This window comes from Panthera pardus, unplaced genomic scaffold (assembly GCF_024362965.1).
Source record: "Panthera pardus isolate Hobbes unplaced genomic scaffold, ASM2436296v1 HiC_scaffold_8, whole genome shotgun sequence".
Classification (NCBI taxonomy): Eukaryota; Metazoa; Chordata; class Mammalia; order Carnivora; family Felidae; genus Panthera; species Panthera pardus.
In genome coordinates this window covers 76,254,573-76,271,100 of record NW_026527013.1, presented here as the reverse complement: position 1 = coordinate 76,271,100, position 16,528 = coordinate 76,254,573, and the positions used below count along the sequence as shown (strand labels likewise).

Below are 16,528 nucleotides of genomic sequence, written 5' to 3'. Positions count from 1 at the left end.
ATTCATTTCCTTATGTGTAAAAATGCAAGTGATAGATCAGCTGTTCTTTAAAGCTTCTGGAAAGTCGGTAGAGAAACAGACTAGAAATAGTAAAAAGGGAGCATTTTGTGATCATCCAACAGGTCTTAAGGGAAAAAGTCAGTAAGCTAATCAAGGCCACAGTAATCAAATAAAATTCACTCAAAATAGTACTATTGTCAGTATTATTTGAATTTAAAATTTTTAGCCATGCCATTCCCTCAAAGAAGGCTCTGAGTAACGTCTGACTCGGGGAGACGTCTCTGAAACAGTGCAGCCTCTGTTATAACAGGCTCACTTAATGACGTTCTGGATGATGCTGGGAAAATCCAAAGGAAGGGACCCTGATGTACCCTGAGGAATGTGGGAAAAATCCTGCTCAGTCCCCCATAAGCCATACTCAAGTCTGCGCAGAGCAATGAAAGTAAGGAACAGACAAGAAACCATGATTTCAACAGAAAAAGAATCATACTTCGAAAAGTAAAGCTTGTTTCTTAGATAATTTCTGTAAATACTGCGAATTAAAGTGGAGAATGGCACTGGCTTGTAACTCCTAAATTTTAGGGGTTTCTTTTAAGTTTATTTTTTATTTATTTTGAGAGAGAGAGAGAGAGCATGAGCAGTGTAGGGGCAGAGGGAGAGAGAGAGAATCCCAAGCAGGCCCACTCTGTCAGCGCAGAGCCCGACGCAAGGCTCGATCTTACCAACTGTGAGCTCATGCCCTGAGCTGAAATCAGGAGTCGGACTCTTAACCGACTGAGCCACCCAGGCATCCCAAATTTTGGAGTTTTCACTGTTTTTTAAATACTGGTTTCGATTTCCTTTCATCAAACTGACAAAGCCCCCACATTTGTCCCTAGGAAAAAATCCCCATTTATTCCACTAAGAAGACCAACAGGCAGAGATACAAATGAAATGGTAGGCAATGTCAAAATGAAATGGACATTGAGAATGCAGCGAGTTGTGTGTTAAGTACCCGAATGAGTAATTTTTTTGCTGAAGGCCGGTGGACATATAACGTTCTCCCGGCATCAGATGTACAACATCGTGATGCAGCAATTACATACAGTACGAGACGCTCACCAAAATCCGTGTGTTACCATCTCTCACCGTACAACGTTATCACAATATTATTGGCTGTATTCCTTATGCTGTAATTTTCATGATCTATTTATTTTATAACTGGAAGCCTGTACCTGTTAATCCCCTTCCCCTAGGTCACCCACCTCCCCACATTCCCCCATCTGGCAACTGCCAATTTATTCTATCTGTGAGACTCTTTCTTTTTTATGTTTCTTTGCTCATTCGTTTTGTGCGTTAGAGTCCAAATCTAAGGGAAACATCTATGATGTTTGCCATTTTCTGTCCAACTTCTTTTGACAGCTTAAGTACCAAATCAAATTGATAGTTCACAAAAGATTTGTAACGATCGCCTCTAGCTCCCAAATCAATGTTTCTAGCCTGGAACCCTCCCCTAACCACCACACTTAGTAACTTCCAGCTGCCCAGTGGCCATGTCTATCTACATGTCCCATGTATACCTCAAAGTCCTTTCCTCCCCAAGAACAGGTCTGCTTCCCTCCCCTAAATTCCTAAAAATGTCACCAGAGTCAGAAACCTGAGAATCCCAGGCCCTAACATTTCTCACTTCCAAGGCCCAAACTATCACCAAATCCAGCACAGTCTAGCTCTTTCAAAGCTCTCTTCCTCTCCGTTCCTCACTGCTTCCTCCCCAATGTCAGCCCTCCCATATCTTTGCCAGGTCAGTGCAAAACAAACCTTTCTTCAATCTTGCTCACCTCCAACTGTCCCTACACTCTCTCCAAGGCAACATACCTCAAATACCAATGACTGGGGTACCTGGTGGTTCAGTCAAGCAGCTGACTTCAGGTCAGGTCCTGATCTCGCGGTCTGTGGGTTCGAGCCCCACACTGGGCTCTGTGCTGACAGCTCGGAGCCTGGAGCCTGCTTCAGATTCTGTGTCTCCCTCTCTCTCTGCCCCTCCCCTGCTTGCACTCTGTCTCTTTCTCTCAAAAATAAGTATTAAAAAATTTTAAATACCAATGAATGCCATCTTTGAAAAGATTTTTTTTTGATGTTTATTTATTGTTGAGAGAGAGAAAGACAGAGCGCAAACAAGAGAGGGACAGAGAGGGAGAAGGAGACACAGAATCCGAAGCAGGCTCCAGGCTCTGAGCTGTCAGTATGGAGCCCGAAGTGGGGCTCGAACCCATGAATGGCGAGATCATGACCTGAGCTGATGTCGGACACTTAACCAACTAAGTCACCCAGGCTCTCTCCAATGACTGCCATCTTAAAACCCCTCAGTGCTTACACACACACACACACACACACACACACACACACACACACACACACCTTTCATACCCTGTGGTTCAATAACCCTAACAACTTATTATTCCGCATGCAGATTTCACACCCGCATCCCGCTGCTCCTGTCTACAAGACCCTAGGTCACTCCACTAGGCCAACTCCTATTCATCTTTCAAGGGCCACTTCAGGGGTTACCTCCTGTAAGCAGCCTGCTTTTTATACACACAGTCTCTGGCCCCAGGCTGCCTCAGCTTCTGCTGCACTCCTTAATGCAGTCTCAATATACTTTCATCATATTGGAATTGGTTATCTATTCATGTGTCTGTCTCTTGCACATGACAGATATTCCTTGAAGGTAAGGACTCACCACCTCTGCTCCTTAAGATCCTTGCAAAGTTTACGGAACCATATTAAAAATGAATCAAACTATATAAAGAAAAACAGATTGGAGGATATAAGGGTATTTTGGAGGATTCCACATAGTCATTGTCTTTCTTACTTATGCAAATAAATCTTCATGGTTTACAAAGTGCTTTCACTGAAGTTGTTTTGTTTTGTCCTTAAAACATTCCTAAAAGGCAAGGTAAGGCTATTATGAAGGCTCTGAGAGACACTAAATACGTAAGAAAGTCTTTTGAGAAGACAAATGTTATTGATTTCTCAAGGTGTGTGCGTGTGTGTGTGTGTGTGTGTGTGTTCAAATAAGTCTTCTTAGATCAGAGCCACAACATCAAATAAATTCCTGTTCTGTCAAAATAACCAAGTGATTTCCTTCGTAACTACTGAAAAAGTCTCCTGAAAAAGAAAAACTCTCAATTCTATGCAGAGAGGTTTCAACAACCTGGTCTCTTATTCACTCTTTTCCAAGAAGTAGATTTTGGAAGACAGAACAGCTAATTTAGATTTCTAAAGACAAAGAGAGGACTGATTAACTCTCACCTTCAGAAGATCCACTGGGGCCCACAGTCTCCTGAAAGTTTCCCTGATGTGTGAAAGCTGTCCTTTCCTCAGGATGATGCCAACAGCTGAGAGCAGCTTTGGCCAAAGTCTTCAGCAAACAGGGGTAGTAGGCGCTAAGGAAGAACACCACAAGGATTCCTGAGAAAGAAAAGAAAAGAAAAGAAAAGAAAAGAAAAGAAAAGAAAAGAAAAAACATAGAACAGTGTAAATTGTTTTGGGTTAGTTAATTCTATTAAGCTGATATTTCACTCTACCTACCACCTTAACATCGGCAAGGGGAACTTAATACATCTTAAATTCCGTGATTCATTTTAACCACACTGTTCTGCACTTAAGATCATCAATGTCTTAAGACTTTAAGCAATTTAATGGCAACAGGCAATGAAAACAGGTAACATAATTCCAATTACATCTTAGTGTAGGATGAAAGCCCGAGTGACCCCTAAACAGCAGGAAACAACTGTGCACACAAATTAGAGGGGGGGTGGGAAAGGCACTTGATCTTATTCTATTCTTATACTTCATGAGAACACCATGTGCTTTATAATCACATCGACACACAGGCTGTGGCCGGGAAGAATCTAACACCGACAGAAAAGAACAAACAATGAAGAACGAAGTATTTGATCAAGGTTGACAATGTCAGAGAAGAACTCAGCAATGCAATTACATTTTAGAGGTGGCTTTGAAGGCGGTAAGAAAAGAAGGCATTTGGGAATAAAGAGAGTTGCTAAACACACTAAGAAAACAAGTGTAAGGTTAAGGTAGAGCTACACATAATGAAGCCTTCGTTAATCGGAAACCAACTAACAGAAGTACTCAACTACTGTGTTTGTTTAATGCCTCACTTTTATGAGAAAGGGTAAAAATCGCAGAAGGGAGCATTCAGAAAACCTCTTTAAACCAGAACTTGGGGGTCAGTGTGTAAGGAGGAGAGCAGAAGCCAAGAGCGCTACATCTGCTCCCAGCACTAATGGTCTGACCTTGGGCTTGCTAAGTGCTTCTCTACCTTGTGGGCACTTTTAACGATACTCGGAGAGCTTGTAGAAAGTATCTCTGGCTTGCCTCATCCAGGCCAAATAAATCTTCGACATGAAATCAGAATCTCAGGTGGGATGGAGCCCGAGCACAGGCATTTTTTCCAAAGAGACAAAGTCTGAGAAGACAGCTCATCTAGCTCTGACATTCTGCCTCACCCTCATGGTTTGCACCTGATAATTCAAGTTTGCTTAAAACATTATTTTTAATGTTTATTAATTTTTGAGAGAGAGAGAGAGAGAGAGAGAGAGTGTGAGTAGGGGAGGGGCAGAGAGAAAGAGCCTGAAGCAGCCTCCAGGCTCTGAGCTGTCAGCACAGAGCCCGATGTGGGGCTCGAACTCAGAGACGGTCAAGTCTTGACCTGAACCACCGACTGAACCACCCATGTGCCCCTCAAGTTTGTTTTAAAACAAATACAATTCAGGGGTGTCTGGGTAGCTCAGTCAGTTAAGTGTCTGACTCTGCATTTCAGCTCAGGTCATGGTCTCCCAGTTTGTGGGGTCAGGTCCGGCATAGGGGCTCTGCATTGACACTGCAGAGCCTGCTTGGGATTCTCTCTCTACCCCTCCCTGCTCTCTCTCTCTCTCTCTCTCTCTCTCTCCCAAAATAAATAAATAAGCATTAAAAAATAAAATGAAACAAATACAATTTAAATTAATAGTATCCAAAGTTTAAGACCCTATAAAATCACATCGTTGCCCAATTTTCAAGAAGAAGGGACTGATGCCCTGAGAAATATGGTGATGTAGGTAGGGTCCAAGCAAAAGAACACCACTAGGACAGAATCAAGTCTTTAGGGGAGGTAAAGTTGGATCCTGAGCTGGGGCTGGACTCGATCTCTCCCAGGCCGGGCCGTATGACGGGGAGACATGGAGTCACATGCTTGACCGAGGATCAAGGCCACGGGCTCTCTGGGCCCCCACTCCTTACAGAACAATAGAGATCAAAGCTAATCCTACTCACTAAGTTACAGTCCTTCATATGAGCTGGACATCGTGCTTCTAAGAAGTGCTTTCATCCAAACAAACTTCTCAGACCTCACTACTGGTACCGGAACAGTTTATTTATAATTTCTAAGTGAGGCAATTGAAGCCCAGCGAGGTCAGGCTCAGCCCCAGGATGGAGGAAGTAGAGAGTTCACAAAGCTAGTCTCTCTCCTAACCGTGGGCCGGCGGGCGGGGAACACAGTGACCCGCAAGCCAGAGGCGAGGCTCCTCGGCTCTGGGTCTACTTAGGCGGCGCTTGCCCCCCGCGCATGCGCAGTCGCACCCTGGGCAGTGGCGCCAGAAGCATCCCGCGGGCTTCCTGGTGGCAGCAGAGCTCCTCTGATGAAATCCTACTTCCGCTGTTTCCGCCAGGAGTAACATGGTACGGAAGGATTTCCATTCTCCCTGCACAACACACACACACACACACACACACACACACACACACACACACACAACCATACCCACCACACCACACACACACACACACATCTACGCAGACCCACACACACACACGACTATACCATACGTGCGCGTGCACACACTCCCGAAGATTTAATGACACTATTTTGAGGGACGTCAGCTTGGGCAACTATCTGAAGAGTCACCACTGAAATCTGCCCTAACCGCCTCAGGCCCTCACGAATATGAGTTTAAAAGCCTACCCGAGGGGTATCTGGACCACCATTTACAATTCACCGAAACGTTACCGAACATTTAAATATTTAATTTAAGAGGCTGAGGCAAAAATACTACTGTTTCTGACACCTCAGGCATATTCCAATTGTACGGTGGCAGAATTACCTTAAGTTTAATGACAATGCAAAAAGAGGATTTTCATTAGACACGTCTGGGAAGACATGAAAGAATGATGGTCAAAATAAAAGCACAAAATTTTGGGAATTGGAGGGGGCCTCGACGGTCACTGTATCCAACCACCCATCTGCCTATGGCCCAATCCATTTTAAGGGACTCCATATGGAGACGAACCTTGCTTCCTGTAGCTTTCACTCATTGGTCTCAATGCTGGCCTTTGGAGACATATCCAGATTTGCATTCTGATGTCAACTGCCCAACCACAGCCCGCTGTTCTGAAAAGCAGGGATAAGCTGTGGTTTTAGCAAGGCGGCCGCTGACTGGATACCCCTGAGTATCCCACAGAGGCTGGCGGAGGGCCCATGAGGTGGCTCTGTGCAAGGGTCTCGCCCCAGAAGGGAGACAATGATCAGCCAAGTCCATCAAACTAGCTCTCTCTGGGATTTGGAGTGGACATCAGGTGTCAGAGGAGGACCTCCCGAATATGCAAAGGTAAGCAGAAAGGCCAAATGAGAAACCGGGAGAGAGAAGAGTCATCCCTGAAGTTGCCTGACTCTGACAGCTTCCCCCTTTCCAGACCCAGGCAGGGGAGCTGGGTGGCAAGTCCCTGCTCCTTAGGGCGCCCTGAGTCTCTGTTCTCCACAAGTCCAAATGGGCAGTACGTATGGAATAAAATTATAGCACCTCATTTCCCGGCCGTTCTTACGGCTGTTTATCAGCTTGACAATGAAGATCTCCCTTATCGTTCTGTAGGTATTGTTGTTAGGACCAACTAAAGGCTTTATTTTTACCCCATTAATATTGCACCTTTAAAAATGGAGCTCATTATTCCAGCTTGCCAAAAATTCGCGACCTCTCAATTCTACCCCTCCAAAATATTTGTTCTGCCTTTCACCTTCATGCCGCCTACAAATTAGACAAGCATGCCATCCAGAATGATGTTCATGCTATGATAAGAACACTGAATAAGACACTACTTCACAGAGCAAATAGTGGTATGGAAAACAGCAAAAACCAGACCGGTCAAGAAATAAAAATGAATGTAGTTTAGCGTTGAGGTCATTACTTAAAATTAATAATTCCCAATTCTCCAAATTGACTGCAAATCATCTGTAAGATATAAATAGCTATGTAAACTGACGGGACCACGCAATTCATCTGCTGGATAAAGGTTTTACCATTTCCTTGGTAAAAAACCGCAAAACCCAGAAGGATTAGATTTCAGCATCATTAGAGAAAATTAGGCCATAGTTGCGATAATTGGCAACATGAACTTTGTAGTTAGAATAATTACCTGTGCAGCAGACCAAGAAGTTATGTTTGAGAAACATATTGCAAAACCAGAGCCACGTTAGTTTCATCCTTCCCAGAGGCAATCATGGAAATTAGCAGAGTCTGTCATTTTAGGTCATCTGGTATACCCCTGCCAAAGTGAAATTGTTCTCCAAAGATCTCAATTGCTTTGTCTAATTCAGCTTTCAGGAAGCCTTATGGGATCTCTCCTTAGAGTAAAAAGCCCCACACCGAAGAGCTTTTTAAGTTCTTGTGTCTGCTTTTCTTAGTTTTTCCGTCTGTACCCTTACGGTCAGACTGTCAAGCTCCAGTCTCTCATGGTGGTCAGTGTGCCCTCCTGGAACAACCCAACCCGTCCTCTACCTGGGTACCCCTGGTCGTCCCAGGACTGACTGTGTAAATAAGACTGGAAATCTTCAAAGGGAGGGCTCCTTGGGCCTGTCTACAAAGCAAACACACGAGTGTGTGTGTAGATTTCCTGCCATCTCTGTTGAAGACACAGAGGCCTTCTTGCCTTGCTTCTTTTTTCTCAGCTGTGTCGAATTGTGACACTGTTCTTTCAACAATTACCGTCTGATCCACTGGGGTCAAGGTACTGCCCTGCGAGCCACAAGAAACACAAAGACAACTAAGCAGCTTCTGCTCAAAGACAGGCAGAGATGAGAGATAATAATACCATCTTGGGTCGTATGGCATTTTGTGGTTTATTTTTCACAAAAGTAATCTAACTTGACACTGAAAAATAGGTATTTTTCTTGCCATCTTATGGATAAAAATAAAGGTTGAGCAAAGTTGGGCAAGTTATCGATAATTCATTACAGCTAGTGAGCAGCAAAGCCAGGACTTCGCAGAGACGAGCTTTGGAATTGCTAGTCTATGTTACTCGCACAACCCCACAGGTGCATTCATTGTTCACGAAGATCGAATGACTACCCACCAACATACATTGAAAGCTTACTCCATACTGGGTACTTTGGGCATGTATTTGATCCATATATTCAATAACAACTTTCCGAGGTGGGCATTTTCGTGTCCCACCTAATAGGAGGGAAAAATGAGAACGAGGCACAGAATGAGAACTCATGGCCCAGCGTCGCATGGCTAGTGGGTGGCAAAGAGTAATAAACACCAAGAGAGCAGTGCCACCCGGAAGAAATGTGGAGGAAGTCACTGGATCTGTTGCTAGGAAGGACGCTGAGAAAGTTTTGGAACGTTTTCTAGCGTTTCCAGAACAGTGAGACTTTTCTTCTCTTGTGAGTCCTGTGAGAAGACACTGGCATGGGAGACGAGAAAAAGATGGCAGTTCCAAGAAAAGAAGGAAACGTGGCGCTTCCCTTTCCCTCTGCTGTGGCCACGGGCACAGCCCGGCCAGAGTCACCTGATGGGACAGAGAACTGCCAACCCGTGAGTACCATTCGCCACTTTCATGCCTGCGATGTATGTTTTCTATTATTTTAAAGTCTTTGGACAGATCACGTTGGTTAAGCAAAGCAGAGAGAAGAGACCCTTGGCGTTCACGGCCTCATGTGTGTGGTTGGTGATTTTACAGTGACCACCTGGGAGGCTCATGGGATGTGACTTAGCAGTTTGCCGGGACACCAGTTTGAAACACGCAAACTCGCTAGCTGCTCCGTACTCACACCTCAGTGCAGTTTCCTTATTCTGAGCCCGATTTCAGGTTTCAAAGGAGGGAGCCAGGAAGAAAGGATGTGCGCTCCAGTATTCAGTGAGAAACGTTCATGGCCCACAGGAGGGGCTAAGAGGTTCCTACACAAACTTGTTAATCCTACAATAATCCCACAATGTGGCCATTATTGTACAGATTTTCTACGTGGGCACACTGAGGCACAGAAAAGTCCAGTGATGCATCCCAAAGTCAGAGAGCTTGTCCATGTCCGAGGATTTGACATGCGGTCTGCCTAACCTGGGATTATCCTAACATGGGATTTGAATGCGGTCTGCCTAACTCTGTGCTATGGCATCCCTCTTCTATTTCTGCTGATGTCATTGAACAAGCAAACAAATACACAAAAACTGTGTGAGGAGGGGAAGACACTAGCCGAGACATAAAACCTCAGTTAATGTTGGAAAGCCAGTTAACTTCAGACATGAGGGCAGACAGTCCGTGACTCACGATGCTTCAACGTACCATTTTTTGATTTTACGATGGTATGAAAGCAATATGCGTTCAGTAGAAACTGAACTTCAAGTTTTGAATCTGGATCTTTTCCTGGGCTAGCAATACATGGGACGCTCCTCTCGCGATGCCGGGCAACGCGTAGCAGCTCTGTGGGCCGTGGGATCACCAGAGTCAACAAGCCCCACACTTGTAACCATTCTGTACCCACATGCCCATTCTGTTGGTCACTTTAAGTACCGTACTCACTAAATTACATGAGATATTCACCACCCGATCACCAAACAGGCTGTGTGTTAGATGATTTTACTATCAGCTGATGTAAGTGTTCTGAGCACAGGCAAGGTAGGCTACAGGCTAAACTGTGCTGTTTGGGAGATCAGGTGTATTAGATGCATTTTAGACTTAGGATATTCTCAATTTGCGACGGGTTCATCAGGACAGAACCCCACTGTAAGTCGAGGAAGATCCATATATGACAAAAAAAAATAAAAAATAAAAATAAGGCCACAGCAGTATGCCCCACGGGAAAAGCCAAGCACCTTACAAACTTTCCATATTCTTGGATTGAGAGATGCCCCGAGGTCTTAGAAATCAGTCCCCATAAGGCCTGCTGTGCTCCCGCGAATTCAGAGGCCAAGGGAGGAGGAACGTGTCTGGCCTCACAGCACGTGAAGCGTGTGATTGACACACATGCTGTGAAGTGCCAACAACGTGCAGGGGAGTCTGGAGGTGGGAAAAAGCACCTCTGTCTGGGATGGGCCGTAAACACGGCCCACCTCCCTGAATCAGAACTCTAGGGAGCAGCGGAGCAGTGAGCACGTTTGTGCACCATGAGGACAGAGGGATGAATAAGGGAGACCAAGATGGCGGCGAACCGCCGGTGGCCAGAGCGCAGGCGCCGTGCAGAGGGTCTGGTGCAAGGGACGCGCACGGGGCCTCGGGGAGTCCCTGCTGTACTTCAGCCACTTAACCTCAACATGAGGGGCGCGCGGACCCATGTCAGGTCTTCCCCCACGTCGGAGAGAACACTCCTTCGAAATCAGTTTTCAAGAACCGATATACCACAGCCCTTGGGCAGAAACCCGCTTATTTGCATATCGCCCAGTCCTCTTGCTAAATAACAGTTGGAGTCAAGTCAAAACGAAATGAAATGCCAACACCCTTCAACAGTAACACAAATGCTTTGCAACCTCGAACTTGAATTTAATAGAACATACAAAACAAATCTGCTTTGATGACTCTGAAAAGCAACTGAGCGAGTTCCAACTTGAGCAGGGGGTTTATTTATTTTGTGTCGCTCCTGTCATTATTCAGATCGCTCAAGAAGCACTTAGCGGGTGCCTACAGGGTAACGCACAGGAGTTCGAAGCAGGAATGCTAATGGTTTTTATTTTTGTACTTCATTTTAACTGGATTGTTTTAGGCAGTATTTGATTTTTATCTGGGAGAAACTTTGACAGCTGATTTTTAGCGGCATTTATTAAGGTGGTTTCGCTTTTCGACATATGGAAAGTACAAGAAAATTAAAGGAAAAAAATTAAAATGGCATGTTGTATTCCACCACCAGAAATAAAAATTGTCAGGACGCCTGGGTGGCTCAGTCGGTTGAGTATCCGACTTTGGCTCAGGTCATGATCTTGCAGGTTCATGAGTTCGAGTCCCATGTCAGACTCTGTGCTGACAGCTCGGAGCCTGGAGATGCTTCAGACTCTGTGTCTCCCTCTCTCTCTGCCCCTCCCCTGCTCACGCTCTTTCTCAAAATAAATAAATAAATAAACAAACATTAAAAAAAATAAAAACTGGCCTTTATGCCTTATGAGTGTTGTTTTTGTCTGTATGTATGTGTGTCTGTGTATACATTTTTCAATACAGAAGTAGTGTAATACATTATGCACTGATTTAGTAACCTGCTGTACCCACCTAACAAAATGAACATTTCCCCAAGTCATTAAATATCATACAAGATCAATTTTGGTGTCTGGGTAATAGTCTACCATATAAATAAGTCATATTCATTTAATCAATTTCCTAGTTTTGGCCATTAATGCTATTCCATTTGGCTGTTTGGTTTTGTTTTTTTTTTTACATCACTTTCTAAACATGTATCATTTTACTAGCACTGGCTGAACAGCAGTCAGCAGAGTTCTTACCCAGTTGATTCACAGAGCATTAGTCGATTACAAAGTTCCATCTGCCTCACTGGGATCTGTGATCCCCTGACTGCAGTCCCGGTGCCTTAGAGAGCCGGCACACATTCCCCGTGCCTTAGAGAGCCGGTTCCCCCTGGCTCCTTCACAGCCCTGCCCCCGCCCCTTGCTGTACATCTGTGGCTCGGCAAGGAGTAGTCTGCTCCATTACGCTAGCTCAGATTACTAGGAAAAGCTTGCCTTTTCCAATGAACGTATCAGAGCAGGACCCATGGACAAACGGTCCCCAACCCCAGGCTATGTGTGGAGAGCGACCTTCCGGGGCAGAAAGAGAGTTTGAGGGAAACACTGTTAGCCCAACATAAAAAAATAATAATGTTTCTCACTGTCTTGTTAATGCGACTGTATCTTGTCTCAAAAGAGACAATGGGCTAGACTGGGAAATTGTAAGTAACTAGTCTCATTGATGCTGTTATTATTAACTGTTAGATGAGAAGACACTACAAGTTACGTGCCTTAAGCAGCTCATGATTTTGAGCCTTTATGGTGGTCGTTCTCAGCCCTGCTGGTTCTTGGGAATCCACAGACAGTGCCGTGGTTGCCTTGATTACGGTGATGGATGCACAGGGGAATATGTAAGTCAAAACTCCTCGGACTGTCCATTTTAAATGGATGCAGTTTGTTGTATGTTAATTACACCTCAATAAAACTGTTAAAGAATTAAGACCGTCCCTCCCCGCCCCCCACAAGCGCCCAAAACCCACATCTGGAATTCTGATTTAATTGGTCTTGAGTGAGGCTCTTAATGTGAAGCCAAGAGCGATTGCTCTAATTATATACTGGGGACGAAGACAGCACTTACCGTGGTGAGCGCTGAGTAATGTACAGAATTGTCGAATCATTATCTTGTACACCCGAAACTAATATAACACTGTATGTTACACACTTCAATTAAAAAAGTAAAAAAAAAAAAAAAAAAAAAAAAAAAAAGTGACTCATTATACTTTACAAAGGCAAAAAGAAAAAAATGATACATTGATGCGATTCATCCGAAATTGATAAGCATCTTTTTAGAGACCTAATTTTGTCACGTTGGAGTGCAAACAATAACAAATCTTGTTTTTTTTAAAGTGCTACCCAGCAAAGAAACTCAGAGGCTTTAATAACGTTCAGTAGTTTCTTAACCAAACTTTTAAGAGCCTACTGTATACTAGGTATGACTCTAGGCAGAGCATAAATCATGCGTATGCGTGAAACTGGTAACTTTCTATGAGCCCAACATTCTCTTAAGTGGATTTAAACTAAATTCACAAACTAGTTTAAACATTTATCTAATAAAAGCTAAGCATGGGAAATGTAAAAATGAACCTGTTATGGCCTACGGCACAACCACAGATTCTCGGTGAGAGCAGCTCCAATCCAGGAGATTTTGTTGTATTTGCCAAGCCGCTGAGCTACCCACAGGCTTTTAGCAAGAATGTGGGAAAAGCCGTCCCAGAAAATTGGAAGCTTCCTGCCAGAGGGCACCGGCATCCCCTCCTGACATTTGAGGCTCTATGCCAATGCCCCACCCATAGATACCAAGATAGCTTCACATCCATAATAAAATAGTTAAGGCCTTTCATTAGCAAAAATTAATATTCAATATTCACTCACATATGTCTTTACTCTGTTATTAATAAGAAACTTTGAGCATAATTAGTATTGGCTTTGAGCGCACTTTAGAACTGCACCCAGCTGGAAAGGGGCCATGGAGGATAGGGTTTCATTACTCTCCAAGGCTGAACACTCCCTCGAAGGGATTAGAAGAAAAAGAAATGGGACCGTTCAGGAAGAAATGGTCTCCTTGAGTTACCTGAGATGACGGTGTGTGGCAGTGGGGACAGGACTGTGGCTGTCAGTGACATGGCCCTTCCCAGTCCCTTGTCCCTCCCTGCCCCCCCCCCCCCCCCCCGCCCCCCGCCGGCCTCCATGATGCACCGCAAATGAAATGTGAGAAATGAAGCCTCTGGGTCAGGGGACGTCACACGGTTGGTGTGACATGTCCAGAGAGCAGCTCATGGTGAGGCAGGACGCGGAACACCTGGCCAGGTGAAAAAGGAGAATGAAGAGCACCAGGATTTTCCGACAGACGCAACCCGTTTCATCAGGGATGAGTGTGTGAACACCGGGCAGGAAATCAGGAGTAGGGCTAGCATCGGTAAGTGCAGAGCAGTGCAAGAAATGTAACCTGGGCTGAGGTATGACTTCCGGACTCCTGACCACTATCAGCACATCAGCTAAAGTGAAGCGATACTGGACTTGTTTTTGCCTCAGTAGAAATGGATGAGATAGTTTACATCCTTTATGGGGGAAAAAGGTAAGATCAACTTGCAACTTACTCGCAAAACCAGCCTTTCACAGCTCCCTCCTCCTAACAGCCTGTGACAGCTACACTCTTCCTAAAACCTGGGGATCCCCTCCAACGCTTCCTCCCCAGATTTGCCATCTCTCCGACACCCACTTTGGGCCTCTTTACATCCGTGCCTGGGTCACACTTCAATTACGTTTCTCCTCTGACACCATCTCTCACATTATGCCAGTCTCCAGGTGCCATGTTTGAGGACCAGATCAGCCCATCTTCGTCCCCGTACCCAGCTAGGGGTCCAGGAACAGGGCATTTTCTGGAAGGGGGCACAATGCCTTAGACACAAACACACACACACATACACACACACACACACACGCACACAATGTTCTAAGTCTCTCTCTTATGAGAGACCGTGAAGATGAGAAAATCACTTTTAACATAATTTCCCCAGGCAAAAACAATCCTCACAAATCACAGAAATTGTGAATACAAGGGTAGGTTTATCTTAACTTGCCATATAAAATAATATGCACAGATTTCTGGAGGAAACCTAGATTCTACACTCTCCATATCATAATTCCTGGTTCTCACCACCAAACTCAAAACCAAATATATGTGTGTGTGTGTGTGTGTGTGTGTGTGTGTGTGTGTGTGTGTATGTGTGTGTGTGTGTACACACATATATATATACACATATATATATACACACATACACATACACACACACACACACACACACATGCTGTCTGTTATATCCTTCTTTTTAAAATGCAGTATTTGGTTGATTGAGTTCCCACTAAATCAAGCCAAGTATGTGTCCTACCTTTGGCTTATTTCTGCCACTACCCTGGATTGGTTTTTGTTTTTATTCTTATTTTGAGAGAGAGAGAGAGAGAGAGAGAGACGGAGGGAGAAGGACAGAGGAAGAGAGAACCCTCTGTCAGTGCGGAGCCTGATGTGAGGCTCGATCCCATGACCTTGGGATCATGACTTGAGATGAAATCAAGAATTAGACAACTGAGCCACTCAGGTGCCACCTGGGTTGGTTTTTATTTTTTATTTTTTTATTTTTTTATTTTTATTATTTTTTTTAAGTTTATTTTTGAGACAGAGAGAGACAGAGCATGAACGGGGGAGGGGCAGAGAGAGAGGGAGACACAGAATCGGAAGCAGGCTCCAGGCTCTGAGCCGTAAGCCCAGAGTCCAACGTGGGGCTCGAACTCACGGACCGCGAGATCGTGACCTGAGCTGAAGTCGGCCGCTTAACCGACTGAGCCACCCAGGCGCCCCTGGGTTGGTTTTTAAATCATTACAAAAAGCAGAACTCTTTAAAAAAATTTAAAACTAAAGGCAGACTCACAAGCACCTGCTCAACACATAGATTTTTGACTCCAAAAACCCCCAAATCTGTGTAGTCCTACATTGCATTTTAGTCTACTTGCTACAACCAAGTAGACCCCGAATTTCAAGTTAACAAACTTTATTAAAATATAGACACACAAATACAAGCCGATGTGTACATACTAAATAGCCCATGATCAAATTTTGGTCTGTTTTCTTGTCATATGATGTACATGGCTCTAACTGTATGTCAACCAAATGTCTTATAAAGAAAAGCCCCCTTTTTAAATTTTTTAAAAATGATTATTTATTTTCGAGAGAGAGGGAAACAGACCCAAAACAGGGGAGGGGCAGAGGGAGAGGGAGACACAGCATCTGAAGCAGGCTGCAGGCTCTCGGCTGTCAGCACAGAGCCTGATGCGGGGCTCGAACTCACAACCGCGAGATCATGACCTGAGCTCAAGTCCGACGCTCAACCGACTGAGCCCCCCAGATGCCCCGAGAAAAGCCTTCGTACAGTGATTTCAGTGTACGTGGATACTCACCATACAGACTTTTACAACATTACAAGCCATTTCACAAGAAGACTGGCGGGTCATTTTCTTGGAGAAGATACGAAATTCAAACAGGAGAGTGCTCTTTAAAAATCTGACGGATGGCCAACTCATCTTTGACAAAGCAGGAAAGAACATCCAATGGAAAAAAGACAGTCTCTTTAACAAATGGTGCTGGGAGAACTGGACAGCAACATGCAGAAGGTTGAAACTAGACCACTTTCTCACACCATTCACAAAAATAAACTCAAAATGGATAAAGGACCTGAATGTGAGACAGGAAACCATCAAAACCTTAGAGGAGAAAGCAGGAAAAGACCTCTCTGACCTCAGCCGTAGCAATCTCTTACTCGGCACATCCCCAAAGGCAAGGGAATTAAAAGCAAAAGTGAATTACTGGGACCTTATGAAGATAAAAAGCTTCTGCACAGCAAAGGAAACAACCAACAAAACTAAAAGGCAACCAACGGAATGGGAAAAGATATTTGCAAATGACACATCGGACAAAGGGCTAGTATCCCAAATGTATAAAGAGCTCATCAAACTCCACA

The 16,528-nt window shown here is 44.5% G+C and overlaps 1 protein-coding gene across 21 annotated transcripts in view; it reads right to left on the bottom strand.

Moving 5' to 3' along the window:
* The window catches only part of NRCAM (neuronal cell adhesion molecule), a 284,783-nt gene that overhangs the window by 219,543 nt on the left and 48,712 nt on the right, over positions 1–16,528 (bottom strand). For all 21 annotated transcript variants that reach the window (XM_019451160.2, XM_053896803.1, XM_019451145.2 and 18 more), the window contains exon 2: positions 3,292–3,450. The gene's annotated coding sequence lies outside the window, so the exon portion shown is untranslated. The remainder of the gene's footprint in view (positions 1–3,291; positions 3,451–16,528) is intronic.